Source organism: Hylobates moloch, unplaced genomic scaffold (assembly GCF_009828535.3).
Source record: "Hylobates moloch isolate HMO894 unplaced genomic scaffold, HMol_V3 SCAFFOLD_10, whole genome shotgun sequence".
Classification (NCBI taxonomy): Eukaryota; Metazoa; Chordata; class Mammalia; order Primates; family Hylobatidae; genus Hylobates; species Hylobates moloch.
In genome coordinates, this window is record NW_026652285.1 from 21203479 (window position 1) to 21228335 (window position 24857).

At 40.3% G+C, this 24857-nt stretch overlaps 1 protein-coding gene across 7 annotated transcripts in view; it reads left to right on the forward strand.

Annotated features, from left to right (window-relative positions):
• The window catches only part of SKAP1 (src kinase associated phosphoprotein 1), a 311067-nt gene that overhangs the window by 215403 nt on the left and 70807 nt on the right, over positions 1 to 24857 (forward strand). The window contains exon 1 of one of the 7 annotated variants that reach the window (XM_058446044.1): positions 24331 to 24379. The exons of the other annotated variants lie outside the window; for them this stretch is intronic. The gene's annotated coding sequence lies outside the window, so the exon portion shown is untranslated. Of the gene's footprint in view, positions 1 to 24330; positions 24380 to 24857 lie in introns of those variants that run through there. 7 annotated transcript variants of the gene reach the window in all.

A 24857-nucleotide genomic window follows, 5' to 3' on the forward strand; every position in this document is an offset into this window, starting at 1 on the left:
GCTATTAGATTTCATTAATCTGAAGAACACTGTTTAGGTTAAAACGTCTTCTTGCTGTTATGATTGGAGAGGGTGACGTTGGTGTTTAGCACCAGCCAAAATATATAAACTCAAGATTAAGGAGAAAAAAGTTATGAGTTGAACCTGTGAGTTAAAAAAAACTGCAAATATTTTATTTATTTTTATTTATATTTTATTTATTTATTTATTTTTGAGACAGAGTCTCACTCTATCACCCAGGCTGGAGTGCAGTGGCATGATCTCAGCTCACTGCAACCTCTGCCTCCTGGGTTTAAGCGATTCTCCTGCCTCAGCCTCCCGAGTAGCTGAGATTACAGTCACCCACAACGCCCAGCTAATTTTTGTATTTTTAGTAGAGACAGGGTTTAACCATCTTGGCCAGGCTGGTCACAAACTCCTGACCTCAGGCGATCCACCCACCTTGTCCTTCCAAAATGCTGGGATTACAGGTGTGAGCCACCACGCCAGGCCCGCAAATGTTTTATGATGACAAAAAAAAGTTTAGTACTGCTAACTTAATTGATGCTTCTAGGTAGTTGATGATCATCATTCTCTTGCTTTATTTCCAAGTCTATGTAATAAAAACAAAAATAAATAAAATTTTCCTATTAAAGCTTCAGAACCCTAAGTTGAAAAAAGAGATTCATACTTAACCGCAGGTCTTTTGGGTGCCTACAATGTGTCAGACACAGTGCTAAGTGTTGGGTGTAGAGAGTAGGATCCAGACCTCACCCTCAGGGATGCACGACCAAGAGTACAGAGACTCACTCCAGACCTGAAGGCAGTGCCGAGAAGAGGCACAGAGGTCTCCTCTCTGAGCTGAGCGTCAGATGTTAAACTGTGGCGTCTTTCCTTATCTGCCCCAGCTCTTACCCCACTTGCCTGTAGAGGGCCCTGTGCCAGCAAACCACAGGGGTCTATTAGGAATCCCACCACAGTGTCTGCTCCTTTAGCCCAGCTCTGTGGTGCCTAGTTCTCTCTTCAGTTTTCCAAAATGCCTGGGACCTGGCCCGAAACCCCAGGCACTAAACCAAAAGGCTTAACTGAGCTCTGGCACTATAGCTATATAGTTTGAGCAAATTACTTAAACTCTGTATTCCTCAGTTTCTTCATTCATAAAATGGGAAAGCACCTACCTTATGAGGTTGTTTTGAGACCTGAATGAGTTGATACATGTAAAGCACTTAGAACAGCAACTGATACATAAGTGGAGTCTAATAAATGCTCACCAGGCTATTTCCTCAGTTCTAACACAAAACTTAATACAAGGCTTAAATTATTCAAGGCCTACCTTTGCTATCTATTGGGTATGATTTGAGAATTTAACACAATACACAGCAATATTTGAATGATGCTCCAAAAGCAGAAACCAAACTATAGAAGCATCTATGACTAGCTCTGGCCAGATGTCAGAAAACATTTCAGGCTATTCAAGTGTCAGTGCTCTCTATGGGAGGTTTATTAACAACACAAATGTTCTATTTTGTGTTTTTTAGTGAGACACAAATACACAATGTGAAAAAATTAAGTATTTTAGAGACAGACTTTTTCTTGGTGGATTAGAAAGATTTCTCATGCTCATTCAATCTCTCTCTCTCTATCTCTCTATCTCTCTCTTTGTCTTTCTCTCTCACTCTCTCACACACACACCCACCCCACCCCCACACCTTATATAATGATGTTTCCTGCAATCTTAACAATACTGAATTACATCAGTGTTTCTCTATGCATAAGCCTGCAACTTAATTGTAGATATTAAATATATGTTATAATATCTCTGCTACTTATTAATGATCAGGATATACACAGAAACACCCCTTGAAATGAATGAGGGACTTTGTAGCTCCAATATTTTTATTTATTTAACCAACATTTACATAGTGCATATTGTGTTCTAGACACAGTTCTGAGCACTATTTAGCAGTAATTCATTTTATCCTTGTAACAACCTTATAAGATAAAACTGAAACACAGAGAAATTGATCAGTTTGCTCAAGTCTCACAGCTGGTAAGGGTTGGAACCTGGATTCAGAGCAGGCTATCTGGCTCCAGAGTCCATGTTCTTCACCACCACTCTCTACTAGCCAGTCAACTTCATTTCTTTCAGATCCTACAAAAAAAATAAAAATGAGCTTCTCTTTGAGACTATGTTATGGAATCTCCCCTCGATAAAAAATTCCAAAATGCCAATCCTCTCTGAATTCTATAAAATTCTAAAATTCTTTTGTTTTCCACTAGAGATAAAGAATTCTAAAACTCTTAACACAAGGTGTTAGTGCTCAATTGGCATTAATTAGTGGCTATGATGATGCATAAGATTTAGGTTTTTTTTTTTTGGAGACAGAGTCTTGCTCTGTCACCCAGGCTGGAGTGCAGTGGCGTGATCTCGGCTCGCTGCAAGCTCCACCTCCCGGGTTCACGCCATTCTCCTGCCTCAGCCTCTCCGAGTAGCTGGGACTACAGGCGCCCGCCACCACGCCCGGCTAATTTTTTGTATTTTTAGTAGAGACGAGGTTTCACCGTGGTCTCGATCTCCTGACCTCGTGATCCGCCCACCTCGGCCTCCCAAAGTGCTGGGATTACAAGCGTGAGCCACCGCGCCCGGCAAGATTTAGGTTTTGAAACATTTTTCAGTCCCTTTCTGTACTGAGCTGGAGCTTGAGTGATGGGGTCCCCAAATAGAAACCAAGAAAGATCCAAGAATCTTAGGACAGAGAAGGAGCCATGAACTCATATAGTCTAGTCTACCCATTTTACAGACCAAAATGCAGATGAATCAAATGACTTGCTCATCATTGCAGAACTACTTTGTGTCAGTGTAAGACTAGTGCACAGAGCAAGAATAAACAGGTGCAGTTTAGGAAACAGTCTTACTGGAAACTCTTAATTTCTCCCAAGCCCCACAGCTCTTTTTTTATACCATGTTCCCTCTCCATTCACAGAAACTGAAGTAAAACTTGATATGTCATGCCAATCCTGGAAGTCGGAGTTGGGAAAAGTCCAGAATCCAAGTTAAGTAGGGCTTGAAGAATTCACCTGTGCCAGAATTCAAAGCAAGCTCAATAACCAAAACTAGAAAGCCAAGCTAAGGTCAAGCCAAGAGGAAGATGCATTGAAGGGTGAGGCAAGACAGGAAGCTCAAGTCCAGGCAAACTGGAAGGTATGCAGTTAGGAAGAGGTAATTGGAATCGCAACAACCTGCCCATTTCAAACCCCACAGATGTTTAAGAATGTCTCAAACTTGGTGGAGGGCGTGAGCTCACCCTAAATGGCACATCCCTTTTGAATAAATTAAGCATCAAGTTTACCATGCAGACTGTATGGAATTTTTCAACATCAAAACCACCAAAATCAAGTTAAATGTCCACTTTAAAAAAAATAGGCAAGATTATGAGTTACTGCAACTCATCTGATAGATCTGTGCACAGTAAGCTTCTTAGTATCTTACTTTATCTGCCAGTGAAGACTGGAGGACTGAGCCGATTCAGCTGGGAATTGAACCTGTGGTTCCAGGAAGTCTAGATATTTCAAACCTCATACTTAGTCCATTAAGATATCCCCTCCAAGAACATAATGTAGTTAAAGTAGTCTTAGATATCTTTAATACAGAGAGTAGATTTTATTTCCACTTTGGGAATTTCTGATCCATAATAAAGAGAGATATAGATGAAACTTATCTACAATAGTGCCTATAGAAAAATGCATGCATGTCAACATATACTGTCACTTTTCTGATTTATGATTAAGAAGGAAAAAAATGTATCTTGGGGGAAGTGGATTACAAATACTTCTGCTAAATGGAGGCTTTATACATAACTCCCTTCTCTTATTCTTTCTAAAGATCCATTCTTGCCTGTCTCAATAAAATAGAATAAATTATACTTACTCAAACAATCTGAAGAGAGACCACAGATTTCACACATCTGTCAGGTGGGTCAGTTTATTTGGGGGACAGTAGGGGAACATCCTGTACCATTACAGGCTGTCAGCCACAGAGAATGTTTACTAATAAGCCTAGCCATTAGGTTGGGTCAGTGATGGATGGTCTATGTTCCTGTGCCCTGGCCTGGTATGTGCTGTGCTACTCACTGACCAGCAGCAGCTGTTGTACTAACCGCCTTGTTAAGGGTCTCCCCAAGTGACATCAGCTATACATCACCCTGGCTGATACCTTTGATTATTTGGACAGCTCCTGGCATGATGAATTGTTGGGATTGATCTGTCTTTTCTCGCACGTCCTAGTCAGTGTTCTTTACTCATCTCTCTCAACTCTTCATTCTTAAGTCCAGGGCCCTTATTGCTGCACTTTCAGATGTATGCATCTCCTACCCTCTCCAATTTAAGGGACCTGCTGGTTTCAGTATTCATAATAAGGAATTAAGATGAGGCTAAGGAAAATAAGTGCGTCATAGTTAGAACAGGCAGGCAGAGGAAACAGCAGTCACTCTTGCAGCCAGAAAAACAAGGAGAAAAAGCTTTTTTCCATGGGCACCTAGGGCTCAGCAACTTTCATTACTGAGGTCATGGGCCCTCCGCATAATCCATGTGGTACAAATTAAATTTGAATGCTGTTGGTAACCTGAACAATGCTTTCTATTTATAAGATCCTTTTCTCCCAAAGAGTGCAAATCATTTCACACACAGTATTTCAAGCATCACCATATGTAAAAGAAGTTTTATCATCTTGATTTCAGAGAGGGAAAAAATGAGCACAGAAAGCCTATATACCCAAATCTACTTGATAAATAAATGTGTGGCAAAATCAATAACAAGACCTAAAATCTCTGACTCCCTGCTATATTTAGTCCTTTAATTCATTGATTTTTAAAATGTTGAGTAAGCACCTACTGTGTGTGCCAAGAGCTGGGAATACAGGGAGCCTCTATGGGACAGCCATTAACTCATTCAATCCCATTTATCTTTAAATCAGTTTTAGTGAGGGAGAAGCATATTGAAATATACTGCTTTACTTTAGAGAATTTGCATACATACTAGAAATACAGATTATATTTCACTTTACCATGAATGAACCAGAGGCCATAGTAGACTGCCCTTCCCTATTAAATTTTAAATTTCTGCCCCCTATAGTTATTTGTAGTCCTTTCCAAATCTGTTGAAATTGAATAGATTCAAATATGGCTATGTAAAAGCAGTAGTTCTCAAATGTGTTCTGGTACACTTGGCAAAACTTCATTAAATATATGTTTAATTCCATCATACAAACAACTGTACTGACATAAAATATGGCCACATTATATGTATGCAATATAAACTCTCAGCCAGAAGCACACCCATCTCTCCTCCCCCAAAAGGCCACTAAGTATGGCTTTTTGAACTAAGCATGATCAGTGATCTCCAAAAATTTCCATTAATATATTTATTTACCATTTGTTCTTTTTTGGCCAGCTAAAGTGGTAAAATAACCCAAGGTTTAAGATAAAATTTAAATTTGATGACATTTCCTATCCATTCACTAGGCATAGATATGATACCACATTGTTCCAGAAAGAATCTAAGGCAAGAACCAGTTTATTTTGTTAAGAATTATTATTCTATTTGAAAAATGGAATAGCTCAGTCAATAGAAGAATAGTTGTAGAGCACCTATATTTAAATCATCTTCATCACTAGAAAAACACTGGCTTTATTATGTCATTTCCTGACTGAAAACTTTCAATAACTCTGCATAGCTGAGGAGACCTCCTAGCCTCTCCAGTTTAAAGGACCTGCTCATTTCAGCATTCATAATGAGAAACTGGAGTGAGGGAAACTAGGGAAAACTAGATTATTAGAACTTGTTAGCCTGACCTTTGAAATCTTTCAGAGTTTGTCCTACATTCATAGGATAAATGTTTAGCTTATTTCCTAGAATACACCCACACCTACATATCCACCAAAAGCTCCAGGCATCAGTCAAGTTACTGTTGGCTAAGAACACATTATACTCAGTGTAGACTTTCAAGCTCTTGCTTGTGCTGTTTCCTTTCTGGAAAGTTCCTCCTCCTCCTCCTCCTCCACTTCCTCCTCCTCCTCCTCCTTATTCTTCTCTCTCTCTCTCTCTGTCTCCCATCTCTCAGAGTTCAGCTCAAGGTACTCTTCTCTACAGTCTATACACACTGCCTTCTCTGAGCTGTAGGTTTTTATTTTGGTACCTAATCATATACTTTTTTATTGTTAATTAACAATTTCAGGTATTTAGCTAGAGGCCATCTGCTCTTCCTCTCATACTTCTCACATATAGTGCCATGCACGTCTGCTGTTCCTTGGTACCTTGTACTTGTAGTCATAGAACATGCCAGTAAAGTTCTGAGTGAATAACCCCAAGCAAACTGTTAACCATCGGTCACTATGAGCTCATAAAAACTGGTTAACTTGGCTTATTTTCAACAATTGCTTATTTTCAAATACATGTGATAGTTCTTCTAGACTTGATTGATGGAAATTTGCAGGCATTTCTGTGCTTAGACTGATTTACCACTTCTGTGGCTTGGTTTATATAGATACATATCCACATGGGACATTTGCCCACACTTCGGTTTTTAGCAGTTCATAGATGATGCCAAAAGGGCATTTTCATATACTGTGCAGCATATAATGATAGTAATGTGGAAATTTAGGAGCAACTAGGAAAGTATCCAGAATATAAGGGAGTGGACACACAATTCAGAGAACTGCTATGTTGCTCATAATTGAGCACCAGTGTCTTAGTTGTGCCAGAAAACCACTCCAGAGAAGTTAGAAACCTAAAATTTGAAGGGCCCTAAATTTCCACATAATAGTTTTTATCTTACATAGATCTTTGTTAAGCATAAATCTACTTCTGATTCTTCAGACCTTAGGTGCTATAACTCAATTTCCATTTACCAAGCGAGAATCAGCAGTTTTTACAATGCCAGCATCTCCAAAACCACACAAGAATTGAGCTTAAAATCTGGTAGCATTTTGACACTGGAGAGCTTGACTTCAAACCATGCACCTTTTAAGAGGGCATTTTTTTTTTTTTTTTTTTTGAGACAGAGTCTCACCCTGTCGCTCTGGCTATAGTGCAATGGTGTGATCTCTGCTCACTGCAACCTCCGCCTCCCAGGTTCAAGTGATTCTCCTGCCTCAGCCTCCCAAGTAACGGGGATTACAGGCACTCACCTCCACGCCCAGCGAATTTTTGTATTTTTAGTAGAGACGGGGTTTCACCATGTTGGCCAAGCTGGTCTCGAACTCCTGACCTCGTGATCCACCCCCCCTCAGCCTCCCAAAGTGCTGGCATTACAGGTGTGAGCCATCGCACCTGGCCCTCAGAGGACATTTTAGGAAGCATTAAAAATATTCTTCTACAGCACTTTGGGAGGCCAAGGTGGGTGTATCATGAGGTCAGGAGTTCAAGACCAGCCTGGCCAACATGGTGAAACTCCGTCTCTACTAATAATACAAAAATTAGCCAAGTGTGATGGCAGGGGCCTGTAATCCCAGATACTCAGGAGGCTGAGGCAGGAGAATTGCTTGAACCTGGGAAGTGGAGGTTGCAGTGAGCTGAGATTGTGCCACTGCAATCCAGCCTGGGTGACAGAGCAAGACTCCATCTCTGGAAATATATATATATATAATTCTTCTATATGCATCTCCTATTTTAGCTATGTATATTTTTCAGCTACAAAAGCAAAGCAAAACAAAACAAACAAAAAACCCAAGGCAGTTCATCAATATCTCTTGAATACGGTTTTTCTTAGAGGCAGAAAGAGTGTAGGAGTATGAAGGAAGAGTAATTAATGGAAAGAAAACTTCTAGAAAATCCTAGATGATAGCTAAAACTGTTATTGATCTGTATTAGCGTGAGGAACCCTTTTCATCATATTTGCCTAGGGTTTCCTCTAGACCAAGCTCCTTTTACCTCAGCTCCCTACGCTTAGGTTCTTTGTGGTTCCCTGTACTTCTCAAAGCCTGTAGCTAACTGTAACAACTTAATTTCTGAGAGAGTGGTAAGAGTTCCAAGTTACCCCTTAGACATTTCTGGCACCACCAACCACCATTGTTGTGGTTGACTGGGTTTATTATAATAATAATTCTCGACATTTACATACCATATTTCATCACAGAATCACTACAAATTATAGATGTTAACCAATTGGGCTTTCTCCCTCCTTTATCATCAGGAGGAGTGGGCAACAGAGACGTCTAGACAGAGAAACTGAGTTAGGGATATTTCAGTATAATAAGTGAGTTTAGGGCAAGAGCCCTTAAAACATGTGAAGGGCAGATTTTTAAACTACGCCACCATCCCACTGTTGAACTGGAGAACAGAACTGAAAGAAACTGCAGGCGATCTTGTGGATTTCTTAAAGATACTCAGCAATTCTGATCCCAAAATTATTTAACTTCTTGAAATTGCTCCTGTTTTAATTTAAGTCAATTTCTCTTGCGGCGAGAACAGAATTAGCTGGTTAGTACCCTCCTTATAAAACATTTGATATAATGCACTATACAGTACTTGAAGGTTTAAAACCAAAACACCATTTAGCCTTATGAGCTCCAGGCTAGGAAATACAAATTCTTTTAGCCATGCCTATATAATTTCTCTAGGATGTTTAAAAAGTAATTCTGTAGCAAACTTTACTCAAGGAGAAACTGTTTTAGTCATTCTTCCTTTGTTTCCTAGTGTTTCAGAAGTTGACAAAGGCATTAATTAGTAACAAACTACTTTGATAGTTTTTTGTCAACTTTTTTATTGCAATACATCATATATACAGAAAAATGCGCAAATCATAAATGTAGAACTCAATGATTTATTTATTTATTTATTTTTTGAGACAGAGTCTCACTCTGTCACCCAGGCTGGAGAGCAGTGGTGCATGCAGTCTTGGCTCACTACAACCTCCACCTCCCGGGTTCGAGCACTTCTCCCGCCTCAGCCTCCAGAGTAGCTGGGATTACAGGTGTGCGTCACCACGCCCAGCTAATTTTTATATTTTTAGTAGAGACGGGGTTTCACCATATTGGTCAGTCTGGTCTGGAACTCCTGACCTCGTTATCCGCCTGCCTTGGCCTCCGAAAGTACTGGGATTATAGGCTACATTTTTTTTTTTAAAAATGAAACACTCACTAACCCTACACATCAAATATAGAAATTACCACACCCTAAATTTCTCTTCTTTTTTTTTTTGAGATGAAGTCTTGCTCTGTCACCCAGGCTGGAGTGCAGTGGGGCAATCTGGGCTCATTGCAACCTCCACCTCCCGGGTTCAAGCGATTCTTGTGCCTCAGCCTCCCGAGTAGCTGGGATTACAGGCATGTGCAACCACGCCCAGCTTTTGTATTTTCAGTAGAAACAGGGTTCCACCATGTTGGCCATGCTAGTCTCAAACTCCTGACCTCAAGTGATCCTTCCACCTCAGCCTCCCAAAGTGCTGGGATTACAGGCATGACCCACTGCACCTCTTTATGCCCCTTCCCAGTTATCTCCACCAAAATAACTACTATTCTGACTTCTATCACCAGATTAATTTTGCCTATACTTGAACTTCATATGAACAGATTCATACTATATATACTTTTGTGTGTCTGCACTCTTTCATTTAGCATTATAATTGTGAGGATTGTCCGTGTTTTTGCATGTAGCAAAACACATGTAGTTCCTTTGTTCTCGTTACTATATAGTATTTCTTTTACTCATTTTATTTCATTCTATGGTAGGTAAACATATGGGTTTTTCTGCTTTGGAAAAATTGTAAATAATGCTGCTGTGAACAATCTTATATCAGACTTTTGGAGCACCACTATGTTGGCATTTCTGTTTGGTATATAGCTAGGAGAGGAATTGCTGAATTAGAGGGTATGTGCGTATTCTGCTTTAGGAGATTCTACCATTTTTCCCACAGACTTGTACCATTTTATACTCCCACCAACAATGTGTGAAAATTCCAGTTGCTCCTCATTCTCACTGATACTTGGTATTGTCAGTTTTTCTTAATTTTAGCAATTCTGGTGGGTGACTGTAGTAGTTTCTTCAATTGAAATAAACCAGCTGCCTGGAGGGATTAGGTCTCTGAAAATATCCTTTTTTCCTGCTGCCATTGTACATTTGCCAATGGATCACAGGAACATCTACTCTGTGAGGAACAAAGTGGTAGCCTAGCCCTCATTTGCATGACTTTGAACTGTTATCTGTGGCTGCTGTAGATTCTAGCCAGAGCAGACTGGGAGACACCGTGTGCAGCCAGATAACCTTTTCTTGTTCATTAAGGACCCACTTAGCTCTCCATGCGGGTGCAGCAGACAGCCTAGAAAAGCAGGTAATGACTTTATGACTATATAATGCTAATCTCATCAATAATAATTCTAAGAGGAAAAAGCCCAGAATTTAAATAACTGGGTTAGGGTACCAACACACAAAAGTATGAAAGTCAGGTTGAGGACAGCTGTACTTGTTTTTGCAACTAATATTAACTGACATGACCCTATTCTCCATAATACGTATTCAGAGAGACTTTTAAACTGGATGCTGAAATCTAGAGGGGGGAGGGTTTAATTGCCTTGAAGTGTTTTGAAAATACTAACCAATAAACAGTCGTATTAGAAATAGGCAGAACTGGTGCTTTATTTGAGGCTGGACATATAAGAGTTTCAAAAAGGTTTGTGGATGATAATTCCTCTCCTTTTGTCAGCAAGAAGTTCGAGTTCAGTGGCCAGTTTTTTTGCCAATGAGAAGTGAATAGTACAACTGACTTTTAAAATCAAATGTCACATTCCACATAGTTCCCACCTTGGTTTTAGTTTCTCAACAATGGAATACAATTTTCAATAAATCTAAGATAAAAATTCTGCCCAAGTAACCTCATTAATATTGAGGGGACTCTTCTCTATTGGAAATCTGTGTGTTTTGTTCAAAAAATTGGAAGCAAAGAACTCTTTCAAGTTAATTCTAGAGATTCCAAAATTAAACGTATACTATTAGATAAACACTAATAGGAAATTAGATTGTTATATTTTTTCTCTTTCTCTTTCTCAATCTGCCTTTCTCTTTATTCCCACTGTAAAATGTGTGGGTGTTTATTCCTTTCTACTTTATGTTCTGATTTCACATGGCCACCCCATGAGGGTTTTTTTTAACAATCTGAAACCCCCAAAATGTTGAATTATTATGGAAACAAGGTGCAATATTTCAAGCATCACCCCACAATAAAAGTAACAGGATAATGATTTTCTTTCTCAGTTCAGATATTAGAGGCCCAAGTATTGATTGCCTGTTTCTTTTGCCTCCTGTCCTCTGATGAAACTACACTTTGGCAGAGTCACAATAAAATGTGCCCTTTCCAGTATGAGATCTCTGTAAATGTCATTCACACAGTCATTGTTTTCTAATTCTCTGCATTTTCATCAGAATAGCACACAAGCTCTTCACTGAGTGGAGAGAGAGCAAGCAGTGTTTAAATTTAGAATTCACTAGAACAACCAAGTTCCATTATCTTGCTAAGGACAGTTACAGTCTAACAATAGGGCTCCTTTTCCATAGTGTTTATGAAATTATTATTCTTAGAATTGATTAAGTGATGAGGACTTTGATAACTAGAGGTTTCATGAAATGCTGTTGGGAATATTGATGTTGGGTTTGCCAGGCAAACAGAGGTTGTAAAATCAGTGTGAATGTCAGTGTTCATGGATGAGAAGGGTTGGTTGGTAACATAAGCTGAAGCCAAGCTGGAGACCTAGATGAAATGGCTGCTTCCCTAACCCAACTCTGCCAGCTAGTCTTCCTCCTGACCTGCAACATTCTTGCTGTCTCAGCCCCAGGTCTCTGATCCTAGCTGTTAGCAAATGATTTGTGATTCTGTTTAAGGATACATATCAGTGGTAGCCTAGCTTGAAGCCACCAAACTTATTTCATTTGTGCCCTGCACCAAATCTGATCCCAAAGGTGGCAAGCTGGCACATTAACACAATGTAATACTTAGTACTTTCCTCCTCCTCTATGAAATCAGTTTATCCAACAATATCTCATACAAATGACCTGCAAAAACAAGCCATACACAAAGCTTTCACTAACATCTTGATAAATGTAACTGGTGCACCTCTGGCTTTTCAAGGTGTTCCTGTGCTGTGACCCTCTGTTTCACATAATGTAGCCTTTTAATTTATTTCCAATAGCTTCCCAGTCAGTTAGCACTGGCATCCTTTTTCTAACCTCAGATCATGGTCTGATAATCCATTTTGGTGCCTTTATTAGCTTCAAAGGTAGTTTGAGCTGTTAAAATCTTTTTTTAACAAGTTTCTTTTGGATAAGAGATGTTGCAGTGGACTCCATATATTTTTTACCTTTACCTAACCTTTTCTTATTTATTTATTTAGAGACAATATCTTGCTCTGTCACCCAAGCTGGAGTGCAGTGGCACAATCTCAGCTCACTGCAGCCTCGACCTCTTGGCTCAAGCTATCCTCTCACCTCAGCCTCCCGAGCAGCTGGGACTACAGGTGCACACCACCAGGCCAGGCTAATTTTTGTGTATTTTGTAGAAATGGGGTTTTGCCATGTTGCCCAGGCTGGTCTCAAACTCCTGAGCTCAAGCAATCCACCCATCTCGGTCTCCTGCAGTTTTTATCTGGCACCATTGCAGCTGATCCCATCTTGACAGCAATCCTACTAGAAATCTATTCAGAAACCCCTCTTCTGTTCATCTTTGCATCATCCTATCTGGGAGGCAAAGTTACCCAGGAGACCACTGAGAGGGCGGGTCTCACTCTCTTTTCTTTTTGCTTGCTTTCTATTGATTGTCCCTAGAAGAAAGGTAACTGATTTAAGGGGCCTGAAATGGTTTGGACAGACTATAAAGAAAATAAAAATGAGATCAGTATGAAGAAGTCAATACCACACACCTTTTTCAAATTTGACAAAAACATTTAAGTTCTGAAATATTTCAGGTAAAAAAATAAAATACGTGATAAGAGAGAGGCTTACCTGAGATATATTTTAGGAAATCTGGACTTCACTTCTTTCTTATATTCCCCCTTTTCACTCTCAACACATGAAATGCTGAAAATGGAATTTTTGCTTCTTGTATTAGAAGAATTTTCAACATTTAAATTTTTTAGAAAGTTTTGAATCTGATACTTATAATATTTGCCAAGCTGTCCATGAAAGAACATGCATTCTAGAGAATGTCTGACAAAAGAGAGGCCAAAATTTTATCTCTTATGAATATTCAGGCCAGGTGCAGTGGCTCACACCTGTAATCCCAGCACTTTGGGAGGCCAAGGTGGGTGAATCCTTTGAGCTCAGGAGTTCGAGACTAGCCTAGATAACATGGCGAAACCCTGTCTCTACAAAAAATACAAAAATTAGCCCGGCATGATGGTGCGCACCTATAGTCGCAGCTACTCTGGAGGCTGAGGTGAGAGGATCCCTTGATCCCAGGAGGCAGAGGTTTCAGTGAGCTGAGATTGTACCACTGTACTCCAGTCTGAGCAACAGAGACCCTGTCTCAAAAAAAAAAAAAAAAAAGAATATTCACAGTATTGGGTGCTTGTGCAAAGTGGACATAGGATACATAGTTCTTAAGACTTATCAGCAATATGTTATTTCAATTTCATAAGCAAGTAAGATAAATAGTGGCTTTACAGTTATCACACACTCTATCAATGGGATGTTGTCAAGATAGAATCTCAGTTGTAAGCTCACTATTCAGAGTTTTGTCTATAAAGTTGTATTGCATCTATAACTCAAACAAGATCAAGTTGTAGCTGGCACCATTTTCCTCAGAGTGCCAAAGATGTAACTGACTTCTGTTTAAGAAATGTCAAAACTCACCGGAATTCATACTGCCAAGAACAACATGTGTGTGACATGTTGCTAAGCTTCCCTCTGCAGGTTTCCCCTCTGCGTCAGTGGTGTGAACCCAGCAGCTCAGAATGAGGTAATTTCACAAAGGTGGGCATCTTGAACTCTTATGGCATCCTTCAGATATCGCATAGGTCAGAGATGGAATAAACAAAGCAATATGCCAAAAGCCAGCTGTTTAAGTGAGGAGGAACTGGCCTGGGAGTAAAGGGCTACATGGAGGATTGCAGTTAGGCTCAGGGGCTCTCCTGAAAGGTGAGCTTGCCCTGTTGGTGCTTATCTTACACAGTGAAAGGAAAGGAGGAAAACTGTCTCAAATCAGAACCAGGGAGAGCTGGTGATGCTGGGGCTGCCTCTATCTAAACCCTGATCTTATACTGCTTCCCTGTGGAGAATTCTCTGAACTGCAGCTTCCCTCTGTGGGCCCCTGCCTGTCATGTCCATCCAGTGTGGTCTCGAGCCTGGACTTGGTATCATCCAACAGCAGGGAAAAAAAAAAAATTCTGTTAAGAACCTCAGCAAAAAGAATGGGGAGGCCATGAGAAAATGGTCCTCTCCTGAGTCCAGAGTCATATCTCACAGCAGGCTGATCTGACAGGTCTGCATCCTCGCCCTTCCCTTTTTACATACCTTTTTAAAAAGCCCAAAGCCTCTGTCTGCCCAATGGTGTTCCTTCGGTTCTGCTTTCACAGATATATGTTCTGGCTTGCACCCTTGGAAATTCCAAATCAATTGTTAAAATTGCCTACTATTTGTCTGAATATTTTTCACAAAAGCCAAATCACAAGGCTATGGCCAACATAGAGGTTTCCACTTTTATCTTTTTATAATTATCATCACAGCTTTCTGCTTGTCTTCCTCCATACCCACCCAAGGAAGTGTAGACATAGGCATTAACAAGAATATCCCTGCCCTTCAGCTACCCTTCTTCAGAGGGCATTAGGGCAATAAAACACATTTTAGATATAGATCTATAGCTGACTACTTCATTATGATATAAAAACAGTACTGTAGGAGCATTACAGTTAGTATGGTGGTTCGATTTCTTTATTTCTCTACAATTTAAGAACCAGAGGCCACGTGCAGTGGCGCACACCTGTAATCCCAGCACTTGGAGAGGCTGAGGCAGGAGGATTGCTTGAGCCCAGGAGTTCGAGACCAGCCTGACCAACATAACGGAGCCCCATCTGTTTATTTTATTTTATTTTACTTTATTTTGAGACAGAGTCTCACTCTGTCACCCAGGCTGGAGTGCAGCCTCAGCTCACTGCAACCTCCGCCTCCCAGGTTTAAGCAATTCTCCTGCCTCAGCCTCCCAAGTAGCTGGGACTACAGGCATGCACCACTACGCCTGGCTACTTTTTCTATTTTTAGTAGAGTCAGGGTTTCACCGTGTTGGCCAGGCTGGTCTCAAACTCCTGACCTCCAGTGATCTACCTGCCTCAGCCTCCCAAAATGCTGGGATTACAGGTGTGAGCCCAGCCTCTAATTTTAGAAAAAGAAAAAAAAAAAAAAAAGGAACTGGGGAAAGTTCAGCTTCTCTTAATTAAGAAACAATCAGGCCCAGCACAATGGCCTATGCCTGTAATTCCAGCACTTGGGAGGCCAAGGTGTGTAGACTGCTTGAACCCAAGAGTTTGAGACCAGCCTGGGCAACATGGCAAAATCCCATCTCTACAAAAAATTAAAGAAGAAGAAACAATCAGAAGCTAATAGAAAGCTATAATTAAAGTTTGATATGTTTTAGAGGAGATGAAGAAGAAGGCAATACATCCTTTGGGCTGGTCGGTGGTATTTTCTAGTGAATATTCAGAATCAGAAAGTATAAAGGAAGTTGACGCTGTAATTCACATTCCAGAGAGAACCTGTGATCCTTTCTGTTCCTCTCCTCTCTGCCTCTGTTGAAGGCTCGAGGGTGAAAGCTGTAAGTTGAAGAGGACAAGCCATCAACAGAGGGTAACTTATGATGAGAAATGAAAATATTTGGATTAGCTATAATACTAAGCCAGTGATATTTACAAATTATTAAACTGCCATCCCCACATCAAACGCTTTTTATTTTATGAAATGCTAAGCTGTACTTTCAGTTTGTTTCAAACTGTCAGGGCCGTTATTTGATGTCCCTCTTTGTTTGTTTATCTTAATTAAGATGTAGAATCAATCATTTTTACTTTCTCTCTCCAAGAGCAGCAGCCGGCTCAGAGTCAGGATGAGGTCTGGCCACCCTTGAGTGCTGTGCAGGTGCTGAGCTGTGTTTGTTCACGGAGGGATAAAAAGCACATTTGTTCTCCAGGTTGTGTGGATAGACTGACAGATTTTGATAAGAGGGAAAAAAGGCTTCCTCTGGTGAGAAATAACATTTCTATCTAGAATAAGTAAAAACAGTGGCAAATATAATTCCTGTTATGGAGATGATTTTCCTCAACACATAGTGACAACTCACCTGGGGGTGGGAAACACTGAGGTGGGTTGGAAATAGGAGGCAGAATGTGGTGACCCAGATCAAGTAAGAAGCATAAGATGGAGAGCCCTAAACCTTGTCCTGTGAATATGACAGTTGTTCTTGCCATGCTAGCTTTCTTTTCTATTCCTGATGCCACAGTTCAATCTCCAAGCTACTAGGTCATAGTCTCCTGAAAGTAGAATGGCTTATTGTTGGAGAGACTATTTCATATCCAAACTACTTGTGTTCCTCTTTGTATAGAGGTACTTCTGGCCCATCAACTCTGTATAAGGGCCTTTGCAGGGCGTTTACAACAGTACAGCTTTCTTTTTTTTTTTTTTTTGAGACAGAGTTTTACTCTTGTTGCCCAGGCTGGAGTACAATGGTGTGATCTCGGCTCACTGCAACCTCCGCCTCCCGGGTTCAAGTGATTCTCCTACCTCAGCCTCCCAAGTAGCTGGGATTACAGGCACCCGCCACCACACCCAGCTAATTTTTGTATTTTTAGTAGAGATGGGATTTCTCCATGTTTGTCAGGCTGGTCTTGAACTCCCGACCTCAGGTGATCCACCCGCCTCAGCCTCCCAAAGTGCTGGGATTACAGGCGTGAGCCACTGAGCCTGGCCAACAGTACAGCTTAATTCTGCTGAGCCACCCACTCTTTCCTACTCAGACCCCCTTTTGAGAAGCATGCATCCCCTCAGAATAGCTAGCCAGGGGTAGAGAAGCAGTCAACTAGACATGGAACAGAACTGAATTCTACACACCAATCAACCCACTTAGAGATAAAGCCTTGTCTCCTTAGCACCAGGTCACCTTCATCTCCTTAGCACCATGTTCCTCTATCTAACTGAGCTAAATAGCCATACAATTCAATCAGTTGGACAAATGAGAAACACAAAGAAAGGAAACAAGTCTATTGCATGATTTAGGGAGATCAGATTGGAAAAGATACAGTGCTTTACTTTTAAAATCATCCTAGTGAGTGAAGCAATCCAAACATAGCCATAGACTTAAACAGATTATTTGTATTTTATACCACATGCATCTAGAACAGCATTATCTGTAACCCTCAAGCACTTGGAGCCCTAGAGTTAGGGAAAAGTATACCTTTTCAATGATCAGAATTTTTTTAAGCACATCTAAGCAAATTTGGATGTGAAATTAGTACTAACATTTCTCCTACTTATTGTGAGCACTAACAGCTAGCGCACACTCCAGTAGTCTTATATGTTGTTCTGCTCCTGACAGTGTTATAGAAGTTAACTTCAGGAACTTGGACAAGAAGGCCTGCATTCCAGTCCTTCATTAGGCAAGAGGTGGACTTTTGAATCACATAATTCCAAGAGGAAACATAACCTTTCAAAAGATAAACCAACACTTCATTTATTTGAGGCCTCTGTTGTGATTCTTGGACCAGAGATAACTACTTTGAACAAATTCTCACTCTTCATTAGTGGAAAACACTTTCCTCTAGTCGCCATGAATTACACAACACCTGGAATTAAGCAGTCTTCTCTTACCATACTCATTTTCTTTCTTTCCAGTGGGATATTCTAGGTTCATAAGGTGACTGCCAATACTTATTTAGCTGTGTGCAGTATCACTGTTGTGGCTGAGACTGCTAGCTAGCCCCCAATTCTGGGTTCGTGGCTGCCCAGAACAACTCCCTGCCTCCCTGCCTCCGCAGCAACTGGATTTGACCACATGATTTAACTTCTGGCTAGTGGAATGCATAAGTAATGTGTCAACTTTTTAGGGCCACACACAAGTGTCCTTAAGCAGGTAGAGGGAGGGTGATGCTCTCTGTGTTGCCCCTTTCCTCCTTCCTGCTGCCTGGAACTGGAGCCAGTTTGGAACATGACGAACAAATGACACACTTTATAAAGACAGAAAGAGCCTGAAGAGGAAAGGGCGAAGGGTTTGAAACATGGTGGACCACATAGACCAGCAACAAACTACCAACACCATAGAGGAGCCCCTTGATTTCATCAGGCTCATCCTGGATAAGTGAATTTATGGATAAATGAGAGATTACCAGGAGCTTCTAGACAGATTACATGCTTATGATCTACATTTAAATATGTTATTGGAAGATGTGGAAGAAACTGTGACTACTACAGAAACTGAGGAAGAAGCCATCACATGTAAGAGATATATAAATCAGTGAAACAGAATATTCGAATGCCCTTTTTCCCAGAAGATGTTTTGTCCTGGTTGACCTCCGTTGAGTGTTGGCTGAAACAATTTATCCCATATGGAAAATAGGAGACTTTTTACAGTTACCTCTTTAAATGTTCAGGACATTCAAAAGAGAAACCAGCAAACATTTTGATATTAAGAAATTCTCCCACTCCTGAAATGAGTTGATTTGCAGACAACTCATAACTTCTATTTTTAAAAAAATTTTTTTATAAAGGTGGGGTCTCACTATATTGCCCAGCCTGGTCTCGAACTCCTGGGCTTAAGCCATCCTCCCACCTCGGCCTTCCAATGTGCTGGGATTACGAGCATGAGCCACTGCACCCAGCCCAGATAATTCATAACTTCTTAAGCTAAATGGCATTTTTATTTTTCTCCAACCCTTCTAATAAATGTGATCACCAAGATGCAAAACTCTTCTTCAGGAAAAAAAAGAGGAGCATGAAGTGCCCTCCCATTCCTGGGGTGCCTCCCCCCAGTCTTTTTATACATGAGAGACAAATTACCTTCTATTTTGTTAAGGCCTCTATTATTTGGGGTTTTCCTCACACTGGCTAAACTAATCCTAATGATACATCTGGTAAGGACTTCCTTTGGGGGGTAGCCAAGGACAAACTGAGTAGGGTAACACTCGGGAAGAAACTATGAGGAATAGAATGGGAAAGATACCACAGTGATGAAATGACTACAAGTGGCCTCTTCAGCCATGGCAATGATTAAAGCCAGAGTTATATTAGCACAGATAATAATTTCTTTATTATTTCTTAAATGGTGTTATGCAGAAGTCCTACCATTTATTGGTTGATTAATGTAGTTTCTTCTAGTCTTGGTAATAATGATCCTGGGTAGTTTGTTAAAATTGCAATGTGTACAAGTTGTCTTGGCTCTTTTCCAGGTCACCTTTGGTTACTTTGGTGCTTATAGCACTTCTCTTGCCCCGCATGCTTATTCTGATACTCACTGTCCAGGCCCTCCACCTGGGGGCCTCCCTGGGCCCACCTCACCAAGGCCCTCCAGCAAGCCATCAGGATGATAAGGACCTAACATACAAATTTACTCTGAGGCTGTGGTTCTTAGCCCTAGGTGAGCATCAGAACTACTCATAGAACTTTGTAAAAATAAACATACCTCAGCCCCACTCCAGATAATCCTGAATCAGTATATCTGGAGTGCAGTTCAGGTGGTATCTACATTTTTTTAAAAGTAGACAAGTGATTCTGATGTGCAGCCAGAGTTAAGAACCACTGCTCCAAGGTGTTGATGACTGATAATGGCTCAGTATAATATTGTCAACTACACACACGTGACCTCATGGATAAGCGTCACTGCCTGACATCTATCAGTTATCTACCTCTACTCAGTGGTCTACCGCATAGGTACAGACAGCTGTGCCTTATCCCTAGGAGAGCTAGAGCTCTGTGCCTCCTCCTCCCAGTGATTTCTGATGTACTAGCTTGTTACCACACTGCGGATGAGAATACCTCGATTAATGTGCTACCTCTCCCAGAGGCATTTGTAGTTCAATGGGGAATAATGCTTTAATCTAAGGGAATGGGCCCCAAATGATGGAATTTCAGGAATTACAGAAGTCATTTGAGAAGATGTTTTGGAAGAGGGGCCCTTTTCCAGTTCACTTAAACACACACCATTTAAGCAGCACCAATTCTACTTATAAAACAACAACAACAAAACAACTGGGCCTGATTCAGAAGATGTTTTAGACTTCTGAGGGGAAAAGTATCTATTTCTTCATCTTCCTTCACCTGCTGTTTGAAATCACCTTCAGCCCTCACACTTTCTCTTACCTCTAGAGAAGCAGTGCTGTTTGCCCCTAATTCAGCCATAGTTAAATGGCAAGAGAGCTCATGTTAAAAGAGCACATTACACTCTTCTGAATATCCTTTCATACATGGAATTCAATCTTAGAACACAGAGCAAAGAGTCATTTAGTGATCAATCCCCTGTTACAGCACAGGCACAGCCAGTCTAATCAATATTTTCATGTATCTGGCCAGCTTTTACAAACCTGAGGTAATTAAGATTCTACAATGTCTTAGGTAATCCTTAATATTTCACTGGCTTTTCTTCTCAACTGTTTTGTTTCTTATTACTTTTATCCTTTCCTTCCAGACTCTGTAAATACAAACCTAATAGGACTATTATAAAAACCAAGTTAAATAGGAGGTTTGATAGTGCTCTAAAAAATTTTAAAGCCCTACATAAATGTATAATAATGTTTCTATAATAAGGACTGTATTCTTTGTGTAGCAGTACTTCAAGTTTTTGATGGAAAGAGGAGGAGGAAAGACTGAGATGTAGACAGACTAATGCTAAGGATTGCCATGAGAATTCCTTCTGTTCCTGCCTTGTCCACTTATTAACTAGCAAGCTTGAGCAAGTCACTTTAATTTCTCCATCAAGAGAAAAATGGTCATTTTTCTTATTATAGAAAATTACTCATATTATAGAGGTAGTGGTGAGGATTAATGAATCAAGGTATATTAGGAGACTTAAGCATCCATAGATTTTGTAAATTCTGCAGAAAGAATCTGGAAGGGAGATTTAGATACAGGCCCAAGTTCTAGCTAGACATGGAACCCTGGCATCCAGACACTTGCCCCTCAGTTCTAATTATTAGCACACTCTCTCTGCTAAATAGGATAAAAGGAAGAGCTTTTGTTCTTGTCCATTACAAAAACACATTGAATTGTCTATGGAGATTTTGTAACTATCAAAGATTTATTGCCCTGGAAATAAGGATTTGTAATGAGTGTTATCACACCTTTGTTGGTGTGAACTATTCACCAGGAATAGTCAAAGAGATAAATGAAATATAAACAGCACAATGGGCTAAGCGCAGCCTCCCCTAATTGTTTATTTTCTTTCCAAACTGGCAAGAAGTTGTTGGAGTTTCATACTTCATTTTATACACAAATTGAGGTCCTGGGGGAGAGTATCCTTCATGTGAACAGCTCTCCCAGTTACAGGAGAAAACTGAGTAACAGTAAAACCCTCAGGGACATCATTTAATATTTCCAGCATTTCACATGAGCTACCGACACTTGGGTCTTCAAGGGGAAAGCTGATTTATACCTTCAGTCGTTAGACAATGTAAAGGTGAGGTCAAGCATAGGCATCCTTCATCCCTTTCCCTGGTGCTCACAGGTCCCTTGGGCAAGGTGGAATCAAAGCATTTCAAATGGTAGAGGTCATAGGAGTGACATCGTAAGAGGTAAGAGAGCACAGCCTCCTTCCTCTACCAGTGGGTCTGACGCCCATATATCTTCATATTGCCGTTGTTTCCACTTGAAAAATTACATGCAGTTGGTTTTACTTTTCCTTCCCTTCCTATTCTGAAAACACGATTTCCACTCCCAATCTAAAGTATAATTTATGTCAAGGCTAATGATTATGTGTTTCTGATTATTTTTTAAAAAGGTGAAACCTTTAACATAAATGCAAGACAACAGGTGTCCTGTTTTATAGCCTTGTACCTTTCCAACCCTATAAATTAAAATCATGTCTGTGCTGTCTCTGTCTTTGCACTGATCTGAAGTCATTCTAGGACATTCCAGGAATTCTGTGCTCTCTGGCACAAAACCTCCCACATGGAAGTTTCCAGATAAATTTTTCTTGATTTGATTTGATCTACAGGTACTTGATCAAATTCTGGTCATGCCCAGTAATATAATAATACTTTGTAAATTGCAACCCAAGTTTATACCCTGGGCTTCTGACCCCAAATTTCATAATGGGATTCCATACCTTTTATTCCTTATGAAATAAAACAGCTCTCCAATGGAAAGAGACCTCCTGTTTTTGTGGGTCCCCTTGCAATGTAGGAAGAGCTTAGGCAAATTAGATGCATGGTATAAAGTACAGTATTAGAATTGTAAGTGAGTCTTAAAATTACATAAAGACTACAGATTATTAAAGTATTCTTAAGACAATATCTAATTCAAATATAACTTTATGTAAATTTTTTTCTTTTTTTTTTTTTTGAGACAGAGTCTTCCTCTGTTGCCCAGGCTGGAGTGTAGTGGCGCAATCTTAGCTCACTGCAACCTCTACCTCCCAGGCTCAAGCAATTCTTGTGCCTCAGCCTCCTGAGTAGCTGGGATTACAAGCATGCATCACCACACCCAGCTAATTTTTGTATTTTTAGTAGAGATGGTTTCTGCATGTTGGCCAGAACCCCTGGTCCTGAACTCCTGGCCTCAACTGATCTGCCTGCCTCGGCCTCCAAAGTGCTGGGATTACAGGCGTGAGTCACCATGCCCAACCTGTGCCAGTGTTTTTAATAGCATTGTTTATCTTTATTCTACACTGGTTTCTTCTTTCTTTTCTGGATTCCTTTGCCACGTACCTTCATACCAAGCTTAGGAATTTTGTGTAATCATCCACTCAGAATGGACATCATTATATAAATATGGAGACATAGCTATGCTGTGAAATAGTTGAAAAACTATTTTTAAAATTTTCTATTTTTATTTTTATCAAAATAATGTATGCATATAGTTCTTAAAAATCAAATAAAGCCAGGCACAATGGTGTGTACCTGTAGTCCCTTGGGAGGCTAAAGTGGGAAGATTACTTGAGCCGGGGGTTTGAATCCAGCCTCGGCCACATAGCAAGACCCCATTTCCAAAAAAATTTTTTTAAATCAAATACTACTACAAGCAGTCACCCTGGAGTTCTGCTTTCCAGAGGCAACCCATTTCCATTTTTTAAAAATTAACTTTTTCATCCATTCTGATGTGTCTTTTCCACACTTCTAAATAATATGATTATACATCTATTTTTTTAGTTTATCAATTTCAGACATTATCTATTGATTTTATATTATGGTAGGGGAGGAGTCAGCATTCCTATTCCATCCCAGCCATCAATTCCCCATTCTTCATGTTTCCAGTGTGGTTATATCATAATTTTTAGTTAATCAATATTTAGTGTTTACATTAACTACGTAAATATTATTTATGTCAACCCTTATAAAATTGTGTAATTAAATTTTATTTCTTTATTTTTTATACCAAGGGATATAAAATAATACCTCTTTATTTTTTACCCAAGAGGACTGGGTTCATAGAGCTTCCAGATAGCTGACCACATGGAGATTCCTAGAGGGTAGCATAGCCAGGGAGGACATGGGAGCTACACAACCCTTCCTCCATACCTCGCCCTATGCATCTCTTTACCTATATCCTTTGTAATATCCTTTATAATAAACCAGGAAATGTAAAAAAAATTCTTGTTTTTCCTAGAGTTGGCAAATGCCTTGACTTTCTTCATTTGCATAGTTTTCTAAGTCACCATCCCTAATTCTTTCCAAACTTTGCAGAATTGTGATTTTCCACATGGTCAAACACACCAGATGATCCATCAGTTCCATTTGTGCTTCTAGTGTCTCCTGGAGATCTCCATCCTCCTCCCCACTCTGGGCTGGCTGCTCTCGGGCCTCCTGCACAGCTGTCATCCTGGGACTTCCCTTTCATCCCTTTCCTTCATCAGAGCACCACGTTCTGGACCCAATGTCACCTTCTTTCTTGGTGGACTCCCTCATTTTGATGGAGCACATATTGTGGTGGCATCCTGAGAAAGGATGCCTGGGAGGTCAATTTCTTGAGACTTTGAATGTCTGAAAACCTCTGTATTCTACTTTTACACTTAACTGTTAGTTTGGGTGTGAGAATGCTAATGGAAATCATTTTCCCTTAGAACTTGGAAAGCTTTGCTTCATTGGCTTCCAGCTTTCATTGTTGCTGTGGAGAATTTCAGTGCCATTCTGATTCTTAATTCTTTGTGTGACTTGTTTCTCCCCCCTGATTCAGAAGGTTTTAGGATCTTCTTTTTATGAATTCTGTTCTGAAATATCACTGTGATTACCAATATGTGAGTCCCTTTTCATTTATGTGCTGGGTGTATGGAGGACCATTTCAATCAAAAGATTCCTATCATTTTGAGAAATGTTATTATTTCTTTGATAATGTCCTTCCCTCTGTTTCTGTGTTCTAATACTTTTTATCTTTTCTGGTTTCCTTTTCTTGATGTTTTTGCTCTATGTAAGATTTCCTTGGCCAGGTGAGGTAGCTCACGCCTGTAATCCCAGCACTTTGGGAGGCTGAGGCAGGTGGATTGCTTGAGCCCAGGAGTTCTAGACCAGCCTGGGCAACATAGCTAAACCCTGTCTCTACCAAAAAATCCAAAAACTAGCTGAGTTTGGTGGCACGTGCCTGTAGTTTCAGCTACTCAGGAGGCTGAGGTGGGAGGATTGCTTAAGCCTGGAAGGTGGAGACTGCAGTGAACCAAGATGAAGCCACTGCACTTCAGCCTGGGCAACAGAGTGAGACCCCATCTCAAAAAAAGAAAG